The following is a 16,715-nucleotide window of genomic DNA, read 5'->3' as shown; positions in this document are numbered from 1 at the left end:
GCTTTCCTTCCTCTTTGGGAACAGGTGGAAGTCACACGGAGCCGAGCAAGGTGAAAAGTGCGAGTGCGCCAACACTCGTACTTTTTTCCACGGCAGCCGCGTGCGCTAAGGCACTGTCACGATGCAGAAGGACGTGCTCACCTTTCGAGTGTGGGTGCTGTGACGTCCACCGCGTTGCGATGACTTTCGGCAGATATACAGTCACATACCGCTCGGCACCGAGTGCGCGACGTGTGTCAAAGGTCACAGAGGTGAGACGACCCATCTTGGCGGAGAAAATGGTGCCATCTTCTTTTCAGAACTCCAACTAACCTGACAAGCAATGTACTGAAGGCCTTTTCGTGTCGGGGTCAAAACGGTACACCCGTGCTTCGTCGCCTGTGACGATTTTCGGAGTGTCTTTGTATCGTCCTTCGTCGCATTTTTCAAGCATTAATTCTTGTGTGTTTTTGGGCTTCTGTGAGGAAATTTGGCACTCAATGGGCTCATCTCTTGGTTAGGCCTATACGATCACGAACGATGGCCTCTGCCGCTGTCGATCCAGTATTCGGGGTCCGTGGAAAGTCCGAAAATGAGAGATCAGGATGATCTTCGATCATTTTCCTCACAGCTTCAGTGTTTCCTTGGGCCACTGTCATTACTTGGCGACGGCAAGGAGGTTCACCTTCAAGAAATTCTCGACCCATCAAAAATTCACGTAACCTCTTTCCAAAGGGGGCAGTAGAAGGGGAACGCTCATCATAAACACGCACCAAAGAAGAAGTTCAGCTTCTTCCCGTAACGGTGCAGAGGAACCACCAGGTGACAGGACCATCCTGCACCGCGTCTCACTCAGCACTGCCTGCTCGCAGCTTCGTCTGAAATCCAGTGGTGGGGGTAAAACCGGCGCGCGCACGCTCTACGTTCGACAAACGACGCTCTTTCATATAACCCCGTTTACATCACACTTCCGCTTTTAACAGTCGATAGTAACTTTCGTCACAGCCCATGTACCCTGTTCAAAAGTTTTTTCACGACTGACACGTGGGCTGGGGCACACCGATGTGTCACGTGGAGCACGCGACGCCCTTTGGAGCTGACCTTTCACGTAACTCGCTCACAGCCGAGTACCACTCAACGAGAGAGCGCAGCCAGGCTCTGGAATGGGCTGGGGTGGGGTGGGGTGGGCGAATTCAGATTAATTTTGCGTGGGAGGAGGCTGCTGAAGGAAACGAAGTACAAATTATACAGGCCTACAAAGTACAACTCGAACTGCTGAAAATCTTCATTTATTTAGTCACCGAGTGTAAGACAGTTGCCGCTTTATAATTACGTACTTAGAGTATTCGTAACTGACAGTATAATACTGTCAATATTTTCTGTCATTATTCCGCACAACTGCTACTTGAATTACGTTTATCATGTATATTCATAAGCAATACCGCCTTTCGCGACAGACTGCAATTTGGTTTTCAACCAAACACGTATTGTCTGTTCATACTACGCAATGCCAGTGGTTTCCCTTTTTTTCAGAGTTTTGTTGTATCCGCTGTACCAATTGGAAACCTGTACAGTGTGCATCTAGTGTCTACACGAGAACCAGTGTGGACACGCGAAAAGAGTAGTAAAATGGAAACCGCTGATGACGCCCAATATAAAGAGCCGAAACATGTCTCCTTCTTCTTCTTCTTTTTCTTCTTCTTCTTGCGTTACGGTCTCTGTAGGACCACGGGTAGCCCCTTCGTGGACTGCATTTTCCTCTTCTTCACCCAGAACCTCTTAATTCTTTCTCTTCTTCTCTCCCGCTCTTCTTCCGAGATCTTCAGTTTCCGTTTCTCCTGTCGGCTCCACTGGTGACACTCTAATCTTCTCCTGTATTCTTCTCTGTCATTGGTCTTTGGCGTATTGGTCGGTGTATATTTCTTCCCCCAATTTTCCTCTCCTTCGACCTTGATCCCCAATTCCAACCCTTCCGAAGTTCAACAACCCACTTGGTTCCTGTCTTTCCCCTTGTCCTCCCTGTTGTTTCCCACACTCTCTTCGTCATTCTGTCCATACTAATCCTAACTGCATGTCCAGCAAACCTTGCCCTTTTGAGTCTGATTTCCCCGGATATTGTTCTCATGTTCCGGTACAATTCTTTCCTAGGTCTTCGCATCCACATCTCTCCACCTCTTTTGGGAACTAGTATTTTTCTCAGTATTTTTTCTCTCTTCTTTCTCTAGTTGTTCTGCCCCATTTCTTCCTAGTGTCATCGTCTCAGCAGCATATAATACTGTCTCGTTGCCGGACGGAGTGGCCGAGCGGTTCTAGGCGCTACAGTCTGTAACAGCGCGACAGCTACGGTAGCAGGTTCGAATCCTGCCTCGGGCATGGATGTGTGTGACGCCCTTGGGTTAGTTAGGTTTAAGTAGTTCTAAGTTCTAGAGGACTGATGACCATAGCAGTTAAGTCCCATAGTGGTCGGAGCCATTTGAACCATTTTTTTGTTAGGCAGGTAATTTTCAGTTACATGTGAATCTTGTCTGTAGTTTGTGACACTGGCTGATAACATCGCAAACTGTCGGCATAACGCTATGGACACATTTACAGTATAGAAAAATATGACATTTTCAGTTATAAGGAGAACGGCTGGCGATGACTTGAGACTCATGTAGAGTTGACAGATTACACTGACAAAATTACGGAACACTGCCTGCAGAAAGGATCTGCTCAGTGCGGGGTTGAGGGTGAACATAATAAAACTCGTTTAGCAAACATTAAACAGTTACATTTGTTATTCAATATTTCGAACGTGGCTATTTCTAGTTCTAGCTTTCAACGAATTTTGTAACCTTCAATTTTTTGTTGTTGTAAATGTCGTTGCACATTCCACACCTCGAACTCCAACGAACGCATGATTCTGCTTTTCTCATACCGACACCCACTCCTTTCCCCGCACCAGACTGTAAACGGCTGATCTGACACAAGACTCCGCATAGCCATTGTTGCATGGAACTGGCATTATCCTTCTGATAATTTTCCGGGTCAATAAATAAAATGGTGGTACGACTGAAATTGTAAAAACATCGAACAATTCTTACTTTAGTCACAGGACACCGAACAGGAGTTGAAATACCGAACAGTTGGGTAAAAACCGAACACCTGGCAACCCGACACTCACGACTAATCGCTCTGCGAGCGTTTGCTACCAATCGACATTCATTACACGTTCCGACTTTCTTCAAACTGATACTGAGTTGGCATGTCCGTCTTTGTGGGAAGAGAAACTGAAGTTCGCTTATTTAAGATAGTAATTCTTTTTTTTCGCCTCAAAAATAAAGCACAACTCAATCTTTTTTCTGACCTCGACCTTTCTGGTAAGGGAATCAGTAGAGAAGGAAGATGGGAGTATTTAATAACTGGAGGTCATTACATGAGGCCGCCGTTACGTTCGCCGCTGCGATATCACTCGCTCCAGCTTGCATGGATGAGTGAGCTGTCAACTGTGTTTTGTCACGTTATCGCTGTTACTGCTCGATGGCTCAGTCGATGGCAGCCTGCAAATCCCGAGGTCCTTAGTTCGATAGCAGGCGGTCCCGGGGTTCTTACCTCTCGCTTTTCGTTCGTGTCGCCTCTGGTAATGACTTGCTGACATGAAAAATGCCAATCTGGAGCCCACAGTTAACTGTAGGTCCCCCTTTATGGGCCTGGGTGAGTCAGTTCGAAGATTGGGGGCCCCATTTTTTAAAGTGATTCTTAAGAAGTTCGCACGTTTACCACGAGCAATAGTCACAAAATAAAAGTCATCATCCGTTTTAAAAATAAATTATTTCCAAACGAGAAGCGATTTATAGTACTGCTTAACCTTCAAATACAGCCTTGATCGTCGCTTCTTGTCTCTTTATTAAGACTGCTTTGGATCTTCTACATAGCAATTCTCTTAGCAACGTTAAACAAGTTTCAACATTGAAACATTTTAGATCAATGGTATACAGAAAATCCGCTGCAGATGGGAAATCCCGATTAAAAGATTTCTGACAAGTCATTACCTGGAGTTCTTGCAATTCCTCCGAACAAAAGTATACTACTCCGAGACTCACTGCTCGCTACGAAAAAACAGACCAAAAAAAAATCCCTTCTGACATGGCATTTTTCGTGGACTTTTACATTTGTAGCCAGGTTGTTGGACGAATAATTAGTCTCCTTTCTACAGCGCCCGTCTAATGTTGGTGAGGAATATATCAGAGACAAGATTAACCAAGTGAATTAACTCAGGCCTGCCGCAGTGGCCGAACGGTTCTAGGCGCTCAGTCCGGAACCGCGCGACTGTTACGGTCGCAAGTTCGAATCCTGCCTCGGGCATGGATGTGTGTGATGTCCTTAGGTTGGTTAGTTTTAAGTAGTTCTAAGGTCTAGGGGACTGATGACTACCGATGTTAAGTCCCATAGTGCTCAGAGCCATTTGAACAGTTTGAATTAACTGAAGGTGAAGCAAGCACAGCTCGAATACAGTCTACTTCGCTTGCAACAGTTTGTGGTAACGTAAATCGCAGTCAGGTAGCCAACAGTGGCCGGATAATCTGTCTGTAGCTCAGTCTTCGATTGTCGGTATGCTGGTGCCGAGGTTTCGGCAGTACAGCCAGAACACGCGGCGGCTCGGAGTCAGCAGCGGAGTGTGCAACGGACTGTCACGCCCCTTTTCCTTGTGTAATACTGTGAATTACGTAAACGGAGACTCGTTTTTACAGCCCACCTGCCGAGCGCTCTCCGGACGGATCACTGCACTCGCGGGACCCGGTGGAACAGGCAGCTGATTTATGTACGGCGCTTCGCCACAAACTGTCGGCCGCGGAAGCCACATCAAGTAGTCTGTTGCAGGAGAGCCGAGTTCCTTAGCGTGAGGTGCAGACGCTACGGTGTGGAGAAAACGCACAAACGACAAAGAACACGAAAATAGATGAGAAACAAAAAATACTTATACCATTCTTCCTGGAAAATCGCTTAAAGTCAATCACTACAAAACTGAAGAAATATCCTTATAACCACCGCTGGACGCTGTAACCAGAGAGCAAACAACGTTACCTCGCAGGGTTCCTCGGCGTGATTGACTAACGGCGTGCTTCCGGTTGTTCCGCCGAGTTATTGTTTTCATTTCATGCACAATATTTAGGCAACCCACCCAAGCGCCTTCTTCACGTGCTGCGTGTTTCTGTGTTACATGTACTCACTGCATGGACTCCAACTAGACTCTCCATTACTGTTGGTCTCACGCCAAGTTCGATTCCCGACATTCCCCACTTCCTTTGATGCTGTTTTGTTTTTAAGAGCCCCTCTGACATTCCGTGAAACGCAATTTTCTTCAACGTCTCGAATGAAAAACAGCCCACAGTTGCACTAAATACCTCGACCATGGTTTCTGCTACAATAATACAGCCTCCTTCAGAAGTCATACACACTAATAAATGAAAAATGTCTTAGCCCAGAGGCTGCGACAAGATCAATAAAATAACTTCTGCGGGCATTCGCCTGTTTCGGACATAGTAAAATTACATATGGCACCGTATGTCCCCCGCCACTACTTCTGTTATCTTGTAAGGCCGGTACAGAATGTTACATGGCAGCGAGCAAGAATGGGAAAACGGGCGTAAGAGAACTACAACTATGATATGAGTCTTCCTGTGGTTAATAGCTGGTTAAAATAGCGTGATTTTGAAACTTCCTGGCAGATTAAAACTGTGTGCCCGACCGAGACTCGAACTCGGGACCTTTGCCTTTCGCGGGCAAGTGCTCTACCATCTGAGCTACCGAAGCAAGACTCACGCCCGGTACTCACAGCTTTACTTCTGCCAGTGAGTCGTGCTTCGGTAGCTCAGATGGTAGAGCACTTGCCCGCGAAAGGCAAAGGTCCCGAGTTCGAGTCTCGGTCGGGCACACAGTTTTAATCTGCCAGGAAGTTTCATATCAGCGCACACTCCGCTGCAAAGTAAAAATATCATTCCAGCGTGATTTTGCTTGATTCCTGGTCTCGGTATACAAATGACACTCCTTTAGAGAAAACTATCCCTCCTGAAAAGTGCGTGCCACTGCACTTCATACTACCCGGAACCACTGGACACCTTCAGTCTCTGGATGTTTTTTTTTCGTACCTATAAAACATTTTATCGCACTGTCTGCAGTTACGCCTTAAAGGACAGCCAGTTTCACGATAAGCTCCACGACAGACGTTTCGCATTCAGACGCACGCCATCACATTCCGTCAGTTCTCATCAACCCTTTAAACAGTGTCATTCTATATGCATTCTTTAAGAGTGGAGACCTAACTGAATGACCTGCACGGTTTGTAACTCCCAAGGAGTTTGCCTTCGCTGATGATGCTGCGAACCTTTGTAATCACGGTGGCTCGCCATTTTTCATTCGGTGTTTATGGCGCAAGTTAATGGTTTGTTTTCAACATTTCTTGAATGTCGACGAACCCTATACATCCCATAGAGGTTTCATCTCTGCACCTCCCAGACACTCATTTTCTGTCACCCCCTTGTGCACATGGTGACTCATTAGCAGCTAATATTTTCCCTGTCACAATTTAGTAACGCAACACTTTCAAATGAGCCGTACTAGAGATTGGACTTGTGCGATGTCAGACTGCGCGTGCTACACGATTCTGTAGGCAGAGAGAAATTGTACGCTCGGAGGCCAGAATCGTACGAGGGCTGTTCAAAAAGTAAGGTGACTTTTCCAGTTGCGCGGGCAGCGTACATTTCACTATCGATCTTTTTTTTTATCTTGGTACACATGTCCCGAACATACGAGGATGAGTCAAATGAAAACCTTAAATTTGTATTAACGAATCGAAATTTAACGCCGTTATCCTGTACGTTGGTAAGCGTGCAGCAAACAGCGTGCAGAATGGCCTGTAGCTGGCAGCATAGTGTAGATGCACACATACCGACGCAGTATCAGTATAAAGATGGCCACGCCACTTGCGATTTGCACCAGGGAACAACAGCGTTCCGTTATTCGGTTTTTGCGTAGTGGAGGTGTGAAACATATTGAAATTCATCGACGAATCAAGGTTCAGCACGATGATGCATGTTTGTCACAGCAGAAAGTCTACGAATGGAGTAGAAAGTTCGCAAATGGTGTGACTTCAGTGGAAGATGCTCCTCGTCCAGGTCAGGCACAACGAGTGGTGACTCCACAGAAGATTGCAGCAGTTGAAACCATAGTGAAGGAAAACCACCGAGTGACACAGAATGACACCGCAGCACGTTTACAAATTAGTCACGGGTCAGCACACCACAGTGTGCATGATGTGCTCCAGTTTCACAAAGGGTCTGCAAATGGGTGCCACGGCAGCTGACTCGTGAAATGAGAGAACGACCTGTTGATACTTGTGAAGAACTTCTTCGGCGCTTTGAACTAGAAGGTGATGGCTTCCTTGGAAGAATCATTACTGGGGACGAAACCTGGGTTCACTTCCACCAACCCGAAAACGAGTGTTTTCCTCATCCACCATACTCACCAGACCTTGTCCGAAGTGATTTCGATATGTTTGGACTACTCAAAGACGCAGTGGGAGGAAAGAAGTTCCGTTCTGATGAAGAGGTAAGCCACGCGGTGCATGACAGCTTTGTACGACTTCTGCACAATAAACAATATTTAAAAAAATATTTAAGGTATTCATTTGACTCGCCCTCGTTATGTTCAGTTTCAAGCGTACAGCATACCCGATTTTCTTTTGACAGACAGAAATGTTTGACGTTTTTTAGTGTGTTCAGCGATTTTCGATTATTATAAAAATAGAGCAAAGTATTTGCATCAAATTTTGTGTGAAAAATGGAATCAAGTGCTCTAAAACACCTGAAATGTTGACAGTGGCATGCGGCGAGTCTGCTGTAAGTAGAAAAAAAAAGTTTACAAGTAGTACAAGCTCTTCCAAGATGGCCGAGATGTCAGTAACGAAACTCCTTCTGGACGCCCCAGCACATCAACTGCAGATGTCGAAACTGTGAAGAAAATTGTTTTGAAAAATCGTGGTATTATCGTAAGAGAAGTTGCTGAGGGTGTAGGCATATCGGTCGACTCGGGTCACGCAATTTTTTCGGACGTTTTGGACAAGAGACATGTGTCATCGAAGTTTGTTCCAAAACTTCTCAATTGTGATCAGAAGAACCGTCGCATGAGTCTGGTTCAGGAGCTCTTGGATGACGTCAGTGATGATCCTGATTTGCTCAAAAGGGTCATAACTGGTGACGACCCATGGGTTTACGGTTGTGACGTCGAAATCAAAGCCTAATCGTCCCAATGGAAGCATCCCGGAGAGCCAAGACCGAAAAAAAGCACACCAAGTTCGATCAAATATCAAAAGTTTTGAGCATTGTTTTTTTTTTCAATTACCGTGGCGTAGTGCATCACGAATTTTTGCCTCAAGGTGGTACGGTCAATAAGGAGTGTTACCCTGACGTTATGCGACGTTTGCGAGAATAAAAAAAAAAAATTAAAAATGTATGGAATTTTGGAAAAGTAATTCATGGATTTTACGTCACTACAATGCACCTGCTCATTCACCGTTACTTGTGAGAGATTTTTTGGGGTAAAAATAACACTACATTCATCCCTCATCCACCATACTCACCGGGTTTGGCCCGCTACGACTTTTACTGTTCCCAAAACTGAAAAGACCTATGAAAGGACAAAGATGAGGAAATAAAAACTGCCTCGAAACAACGCCCCGGGAGTAGACAACATTCCATTAGAACTACTGACGGCCTTCAGAGAGCCACTCATGACAAAACTCTACCATCTGGCGAGCAAGATGTATGAGACAGACGAGATACCCTCAGACTTAATGAAGAATATAATAATTTCAATTCCGAAGAAAGCAGGTGTCGACAGGTGTAAAAATTACCGAACTATGAGTTTAATAAGTCACAGCTGCAAAATACTAACGCGAATTCTTTACAGACGAATGGAAAAACTGGTAGAAGCCGACCTCGGGGAAGTTCGGTTTGGATTCCGTAGAAATGTTGCAACACGTGAGGCAATTCTGACTTATCTTAGAAGAAAGATTAAGGAAAGGCAAACCTACGTTTCTAGAATTTGTAGACTTAGAGAAAGCTTTTGACAATGTTGACTGGAATACTCTCTTTCAAATTCTAAAGGTGGCAGGAGTAAAATACAGGAGCGAAAGGCTACTTACAATTTGTACAGAAACAAAATGGCCGTTATAAGAGACGAGGGACATGAAAGGGAGGCAGTGGTTGGGAAGGGAGTGAGACAGGGTTGTAGCCTCTCCCCGATGTTATTCAATCTGTATATTAAGCAAGCAGTAAAGGAAACAAAAGAAAAATTCGGAGTAGGTATTAAAATCCATGGTGAAGAAATAAAAACTTTGAGGTTCGCCGATGGCATTGTAATTCTGTTAGAGACAGCAAATGACTTGGAAGGCCAGTTGAATGGAATGGACAGTGTCTTGAAAGGAGGATATAATATGAACATCAACAAAAGCAAAACGAGAATAATGGAATGTAGGCGAATGAAGTCGGTGATGCTGAGGGAATTAGATTAGGAAATCAGACATTTAATGCAATAAAGGAGTTTTGCTATTTGGGGAGCAAAATAACTGATTTTGGTCGAAGTAGAGATGATATAGCATGTTGACTGGCAATGGCAAGGAAAGCGTTTCTAAAGAAGAGAAATTTGTTAGTATCGAGTATAGATTTAAGTGTCAGGAAGTCGTTTCTGAAAGAATTTGTATGGAGTGTAGCCATGTATGGAAGTGAAACATGGACGATAAATAGTTTGGACAGGAAGAAAATAGAAGATTTCGAAATGTGGTGCTATAGAAGAATGCTGAAGGTTAGATGGGTAGGTCACATAACTAATGAGGAGGTATTGAACAGAATTGGGGAGAAGAGGAGTTTGTGGCACAACTTAACAAGAAGAAGGGACGGGTTGGTAGGACATGTTCTGAGGCATCAAGGGATCACAAATTTAGCATTGGAGGGCAGCGTGGAGAGTAAAAATCGTAGAGGGAGACCAAGAGATGAATACATTAAGCAGACTCAGAAGGATGTAGGTTGCAGTGAGTACTGGGAGATGAAGAAGCTTGCACAGGATAGAGTAGCATAGAGAGCTGCATCATACCAGTCTCAGGACTGGAGACAACAACAACAAACATCGATGGAAGTACTCACGTGCTTATGAGAAGTGCTTCGAGGACTGGTAGAAGCGTTGACAGAAATGTTTTGTATCTGAGAGAGATTCCTTTGAAGGGGACAACATGAATATTGATGAATAAACAATCATTTTTCATAAAAATGTAAAGTCACCTTACTTTTTGAACACACCTCGTACATCTCGACAGCACGAGATAGCGTTCTTTTTTACAGGATGAGCTCTGGATGGGGGAGAGCTTGTGCACGTGTAGTATAACGGCGTTGCCGTGCAGCCGTGGGCAGGACTGGGGGTGGAGCCGGGCAGTGGAAACTGCGGCCGCGCGCCCCGAACTCCCGTCGTCCTGTCCTCCCCCCTAGGCGGCCCCCCCCCCCCACCCCTCACCCCCCCACACTGCCAGACGGGCAGCCGGTCTGCCGTGACTCGTGTTGCGTCGCGCTGCGTCCCGATCGTTAATTGTTATTCCGGCCGGCCGACGGCAGAGCGCTCGGGCGGCGTTTTTGTAATTTCCGCAGCAGCTAATTTCAGTCTGCAACCGTGCCGACGGTCGGCGGTCGCGTTCTCTCTCTCTCTCTCTCTCTCTCTCTCTCTCTCTCTCTTCTCTCTCTCTCTCTCTCTCTCTTTCTCTCTCTCCCCTCCCCAATTGCCAGCGGGAGAATGCCAACAGCGCCGGCCAACCACGAACTATTCCGATGGCACGCAGTGAATAGTGGAAGATGAACGACGATGCAGAGGAGAGGGTAGGTTTAATCGGCGGGTCCTGCGGTCCTTCTATGAGCGAATAGATTGCCTAATCCCTCTCCCTCTGTTTACCTCTGCCTGGCATGGATGAAAACTGCGCCCAGTGAAATCTGGGGCCATACAAAAGTGTGTGAAATCTGCGCCCGGTGCAGTAAGAAACCAGCTGCTCTCTACGTCACGGCCTGCCTGCACCGTCCACCGCAAACGCTCCGTGTGTCCGCAGTGAGCACCGCGTTTCTGACACTTGTACGGAGAGGGAATGCGCTGACATTTGCACGGCCCCCGGGACACTGTAGGTAGTGGACAGGGTGTTCCATAAGTAGGACGCATTCTGGAGAAGGCCAGAGTCCGTTTCCTGCGCAAAATTCCCTGTCCCCGCACCAGTTCGTAGTGTGCGTGGCTTTCTCCCAGAGCTTAGCACTTCGGTTTTAGCCTCTGATTGGCAAGTAGAGTTCCGCGTTTTAATGCTGCGATAATGGAGGTTTGCGAGATCACCAGTGGAAAGCCTTTACTGAATTACAACGGGTCCCAGCTTATGGTAGACTATACAAACAAACAGGAAGTGACTTACTGCCGCTGTGTTAACTTTAAAAGGAATAAATGCAAAGGAAGATTATCCACAAAAAATAACACAATTATAGGGGAAGGTAGTCACGTTTTTGTTCCAGATGAAGCAGCAAATAAAGTGCGAAAACATTTTGGCACCGAAAAAAGAGAGAGAGAGAGAGAGAGAGAGAGAGAGAGAGAGAGAGAGAGAGAGAGAACAGACGCCACAGTTTCATGAGTTTACGTTGAAGAAGAAGGGCAGCTCGTAAATCGAGGCTACGACTTAATAACATCATCACCATCTCAAGGAACTAGAAACAATCGTTACACTGCATTAGGTGAAAATATATGGGAACTACACGGATTCTTGAGGAAAATACTTCAAAGAAAATAAGTCAATGATGAATTAGGGTAGCAATTTTTCACTTGCAGATGATAACACGGGATCTTACGACAGAATACTGGTGTTTGCCAGCGAAAGGGGAAAAGCGTGTTTATCAACTGCCAATCATTTATTTTTTTCTGGATGGAAGGTTCAAGTGTAGCGAGCAAGCAGTTTGGAAAGTTCTTCTAATAATTTCCGGGTATGCAGCCGGATGCCGTCGACATTCTGTCACGATATTTCGGCCCAGAGACGTCCGGCCATCATCAGGTGAGTACACAACTACTGAAGAGCCTAGGTGCAGTCGCGGTATTTATACCGATTCTCGCGCACGTGTTGACATGCGCGGCATAGCCGAGTTGTACGTGCTGCCTCGGTGGTGAAAGTAAAAGATCATCTAGTCATTGAGTATCGAATGACGCTGTCTATTCCGCTGTGAATGTATAATTTTAATAACAGGATTCCAATTTTTATCCAGTTGAAAGCCGTTGTCACGATTTATAAGATTATCGGCAAGACGTATTTCCACTGATTCCTTGATTACGGAATCCCAAAATCCGGAAACCGGAGCTAAAATTTTTGTTCCATTGTTTTCCATTGAATGTCCCAACGAAATACAGTGTTCTGCTACTGCCGATTTTGACGGTTGCCGCAGACGGGTGTATCTTTCATGTTCTGTACATCGTTCATGGACAGTTCTTGTCGTCTAGCCAATATATGCAGAGCCACATTCACAGGGAATTTTGTAGACGCCTGCTTTCTTCAGCTGTAAATCGTCTTTAACTGATCCAACCAGGGCCCGGTTCTTTGCTGGTGGACGGAAGATAACCTTGATTTTATTCTTCTTCAGTAATCGGCCTATTTTCTACGACACATTCCCGGCGTATGGAAGAAACGCGGTTTGTTTAAAGTCGTCATCAGCGTCCTCAGTGCGCTGCTTCTTGTTATGACAGTTGCGCATGGCCTTTCTTATTTGGCGTGAAGTGTAGCCATTCTCTTTAAAAACCTTCGCCAAGTGTTCTAATTCTGCGTGGAGGTTTTCATCGTCCGATATTACATGCGCTCGATGTATTAAGGTACTGAGAACACCGGCTGTTTGTGCTGGGTGGTGGCAGCTTGACGCCTGGAGATACATATCTGTGTGAGTCGGTTTCCTGTACACAGAATGTCCTAATGACCCATCATTTTTACGGTATACTAGCACGTCTAGAAATAGTAAAGTGCCATCTTTTTCAATCTCCATCGTGAATTTGATGTTCTCATGTAAAGAGTTTAAATGATGAAGGAATTTCTCCACTTCCTGTCTGCCATGAGGCCATACAACAAAAGTATCATCTACGTACCACCAGAAGACCGTAGGCTTTAAGACAGCAGACTCAAGTGCTTTCTCCTCAAAGTCCTCGATAAAGAGATTAGCTACCACAGGGGACAAAGGGCTCCCCATGGCGACGCCGTATGTTTGTTCAAAGAATTCGTCATTGAATAAAAAGTACGTTGAGGAGAGTATATGTTCAAACAAGGCCGTCATTTCTGCACTGAATAAGTTACCAATAAGATGTAACGATTCAATTAAAGGCACTTTGGTAAATAGTGGGACCACATCAAAGCTGACTAATGAATCCGAGCTGCTAAGCTTAACTTCCTTCAAGCGACTGACAAAATCCTCGGAATTACGTATATGGTGGCAACACTTACCCACATACGGCTTCAGTAGTGAGGCCAGATATTTTGCTGTAGAATAGGTGGCAGCACCAATATTACTCACTATTAATCGTAGTGGGGCACCATCCTTGTGTATGTTGGGAAGACCGTAGAGTCTTGGTGGTACTGCATTGTGTGGTCTCAATCTCTTGATAATTTGTTCAGGTAGAGGACAGTCGTTCAAAAGGGTAGCAGTTTTCCTTGATATTCGGCTTGTTGGGTCCTTTTCAATTCAGCGGTACGTGGAATCATTTAGCTGACAATATATCTTCTCGTTGTAGGCTTCCCTTGTCAGAAGAACTGTGGCGTTACCCTTATCCGCAGGCAGTACGACTGTGCTAGTATCTTCTCTGAGGCTGCGGAGAGCAGCTCTTTCAGCTGGCGCGCACATTTCAACAACGTTCGGCAAGATTCACGTCGAATTTCGTCTGCATTATCCACGGGGAGACGTCTAATGGCTTCCTCAATGGAACTGATGAAATCCGTTAAAGGCAGTGAAGCAGGAGTAGGGGCGAAGTTTAAACCTTTCGCAAGCACTGACATCGTCGCATCGTCAAACGATTTCTCCGTAAGGTTCACCACGGATAGTCCAGAGATAGCTTCTTGCGGCTTTCGTGTTACGAGTCGGCTAAACTTCGCACTTTGCCTGTTCGTACTGTTCCTGTGAGCCCAGTCTGCCTTGGCCCAGGATACACCGTCAATCCAGTCCCAGCTAAGGGAAGAACATCTTGCTGCAATCTTCAGATGTAAATAATATAAATTCCTGGCAACAGCGTCTAACTCACGACGCGTATAACGGATTCGTTCTCTTAATAAAGCCAGACTCGCCTTGCGTTTTATATTGTTGGCGGCTACACTATTAATAAAATGAACAACTCTGGCGAAAGTTGGAAAGTTTGGAAAATTGTTTATACTCCTCGCCGAGCTTAACAGTTCTTGGAAGGAAACAAACACCATTCCAGTTGTTTAAGCTTTCCTGGCAAATAAAAACCGAAAAGCATATGAACAGTTTTTAAAGCTATTAAAACTAACGTGCTCAGATGCAACCCTGGAAATTGCCGTCGTCCAAGCAGGTAACAATTCGTTTCCTGCACCAGAGATTTCTGGATGTATTCATCATTGTAATCAGTTGTTGTGCAAACAAGTTGAGAGTGACGGTCTCGTTCCAGCGTATAAGCAAAACGAGGAAATACGCAGTCAAATAATAATTGTTCTGCTGTAGCACATCTTCCCTGGAAATGTTGAACTACGGTCGGTCGTGTATTCAGGAGAGCACATCTGAAAACCAAAAGCTTCGGTACTCTTGTGGCTATTTTTTGGACAAATAACTCGATAATAAACGTAAGCCAAGAGAGATGTGACATTGCATTGGAAGGGCCATAGCACTATTAACGTCTCAGAAGGATCGAACTGAAGAATAAATACAGGGTGTACATAAAGACCGGTAACACTTTCAATTATTTATTGCACAAGGACGAAACATTGTACAGATATCATACATATGTCATTTTGAAAAGAAACTATGAAGGTTTTTTTTTTTTTTCATGTACACCGCCACAGCGTAGTTTGATAACTTGCCGATAGTCAGCGCTAGTCGCAAACACGGGGAATTCAGGAGCCGAGCGAGCTTTCTGTGTGTTGGAGTTGCACAAAAACAAGTGTGCTACAGCTGTGCAACGGATGTTTAGAACCAAGTACGATAATAAGTCACCAACAAGGACACATTAAAGATCTGGTGTATGTACCGCCTCTGCACGTGATGTAGCAGAGCTCCGGGCATGACATCTGTACAATGTTTAGTTCTTGTACATTACATAACTGAAAGTGTTCCCGGACTTGTAAAGTCATCTGAATGTTCACTTATTAGTGAAAAATCTTCGAGAAGATGCAGAGTACCACGGCCATCAGTTTGATGGGAAAAAAAGAATCAGCAATGACGACTGACGAAACGGTTGCAAATATTACAATCATTTCCGACTTCTGTGGCCTACGCACACGAGCTACAATGACGAAGCAAACGTCACAGTCATTGAGAAATTTGTTAATTTTGAAAAGTAGCTTAATTTAATCACTGACAATCTTGAAAGTACTGTAAATAAATTTAATGGTGGATTGAAAGAGACTACCTCTTCGTGGTGTTCCCTGGAAACGACACAAAGTCGGTTAAATGTCTCTTGAAATTAGTAAAATATCCCCTAATGAAGACACAATACCTTTTCTAGGTAATATTCGCTGCAATTTCCTTGAGAGGTTCTTAGAATCAAAATCTATGGGGCGGCCGCAGAATAAAAAATCTCTGCAGCGGGAACGCGGAGCAACTAGACGCAATTAAATCCATACTTTCTCCCTCCGTTACCCCATCAAACCAACATGAAACTGTTAAGGGCAAAATAAGTTGTCATAACAAAAAGCGACTAGTCGCAGCTTTGCAGTATATGTTAAAACCAATTCCCGGTAACAGATGTTGTAGACTACAGCAGACGTGTTGAGGGCGCGGTAAAATGGGACGGTCAGGCGTCGTTAAGTGGCGCAGCACGGCCGACTGGTACCTCGCAAAAGATGTGCCTTCTGGGTAATGACCATACAGTACATACATCATAATATGGCGCAGTACTTAAGGGGAGACTCCACCCAAAAATTTAAACTTGTCTTCTACTTTGCCGATCGCAATCAGATGTTAAAATCGCGTCTATTATGTAAAGATGTAGCAATACCCAAGTTTTGAAGACCGTAACTTCACTGGTTTTCTAGTTTTGAATTTTTAATATGATTTTAATGGTATTGTTGAAAACCAACTTTTGCTACTCACACCACAATTTTCACATGCCAGATTTTGTAGGTACTTTCACAAGACACAGCTCTACTGTTCTGCATGTTCATTGCACGCGAAATATTAATAATTTGTTTCCAGCGTTTATTTAAAATTTCAGTCTTTAAATTTACTTCGATTACCGGTACAAAAATGTGACGACAAAATCAACAAATTACATTTTCGATAGCACTAGTGCACAGAAGTGTGCAAACACGTCAAGATCACTTTCTGCAAAAATTCATACTGATTAATGTTTATGATATAAAGAGCTGGTGCTGAGCTCAGAAAAACAAACTTATGATAAAATGGATTTTAACATTTTATCAAATAATGACTGTTACTACACACCGATTAAAACTCATCGGCACCATAACGCCTCCCCTTCCTGCTTGTATG

General features: G+C 44.8%; 1 protein-coding gene across 6 annotated transcripts in view; it reads right to left on the bottom strand.

The window, feature by feature from the left end:
* The window catches only part of LOC126285457 (putative fatty acyl-CoA reductase CG5065), a 375,357-nt gene that overhangs the window by 145,809 nt on the left and 212,833 nt on the right, over positions 1-16,715 (bottom strand). The gene's annotated exons all lie outside the window — the stretch shown is intronic.

This window comes from Schistocerca gregaria, chromosome 8 (assembly GCF_023897955.1).
Source record: "Schistocerca gregaria isolate iqSchGreg1 chromosome 8, iqSchGreg1.2, whole genome shotgun sequence".
Classification (NCBI taxonomy): Eukaryota; Metazoa; Arthropoda; class Insecta; order Orthoptera; family Acrididae; genus Schistocerca; species Schistocerca gregaria.
This window is presented reverse-complemented; position numbering and strand designations above follow the sequence as displayed.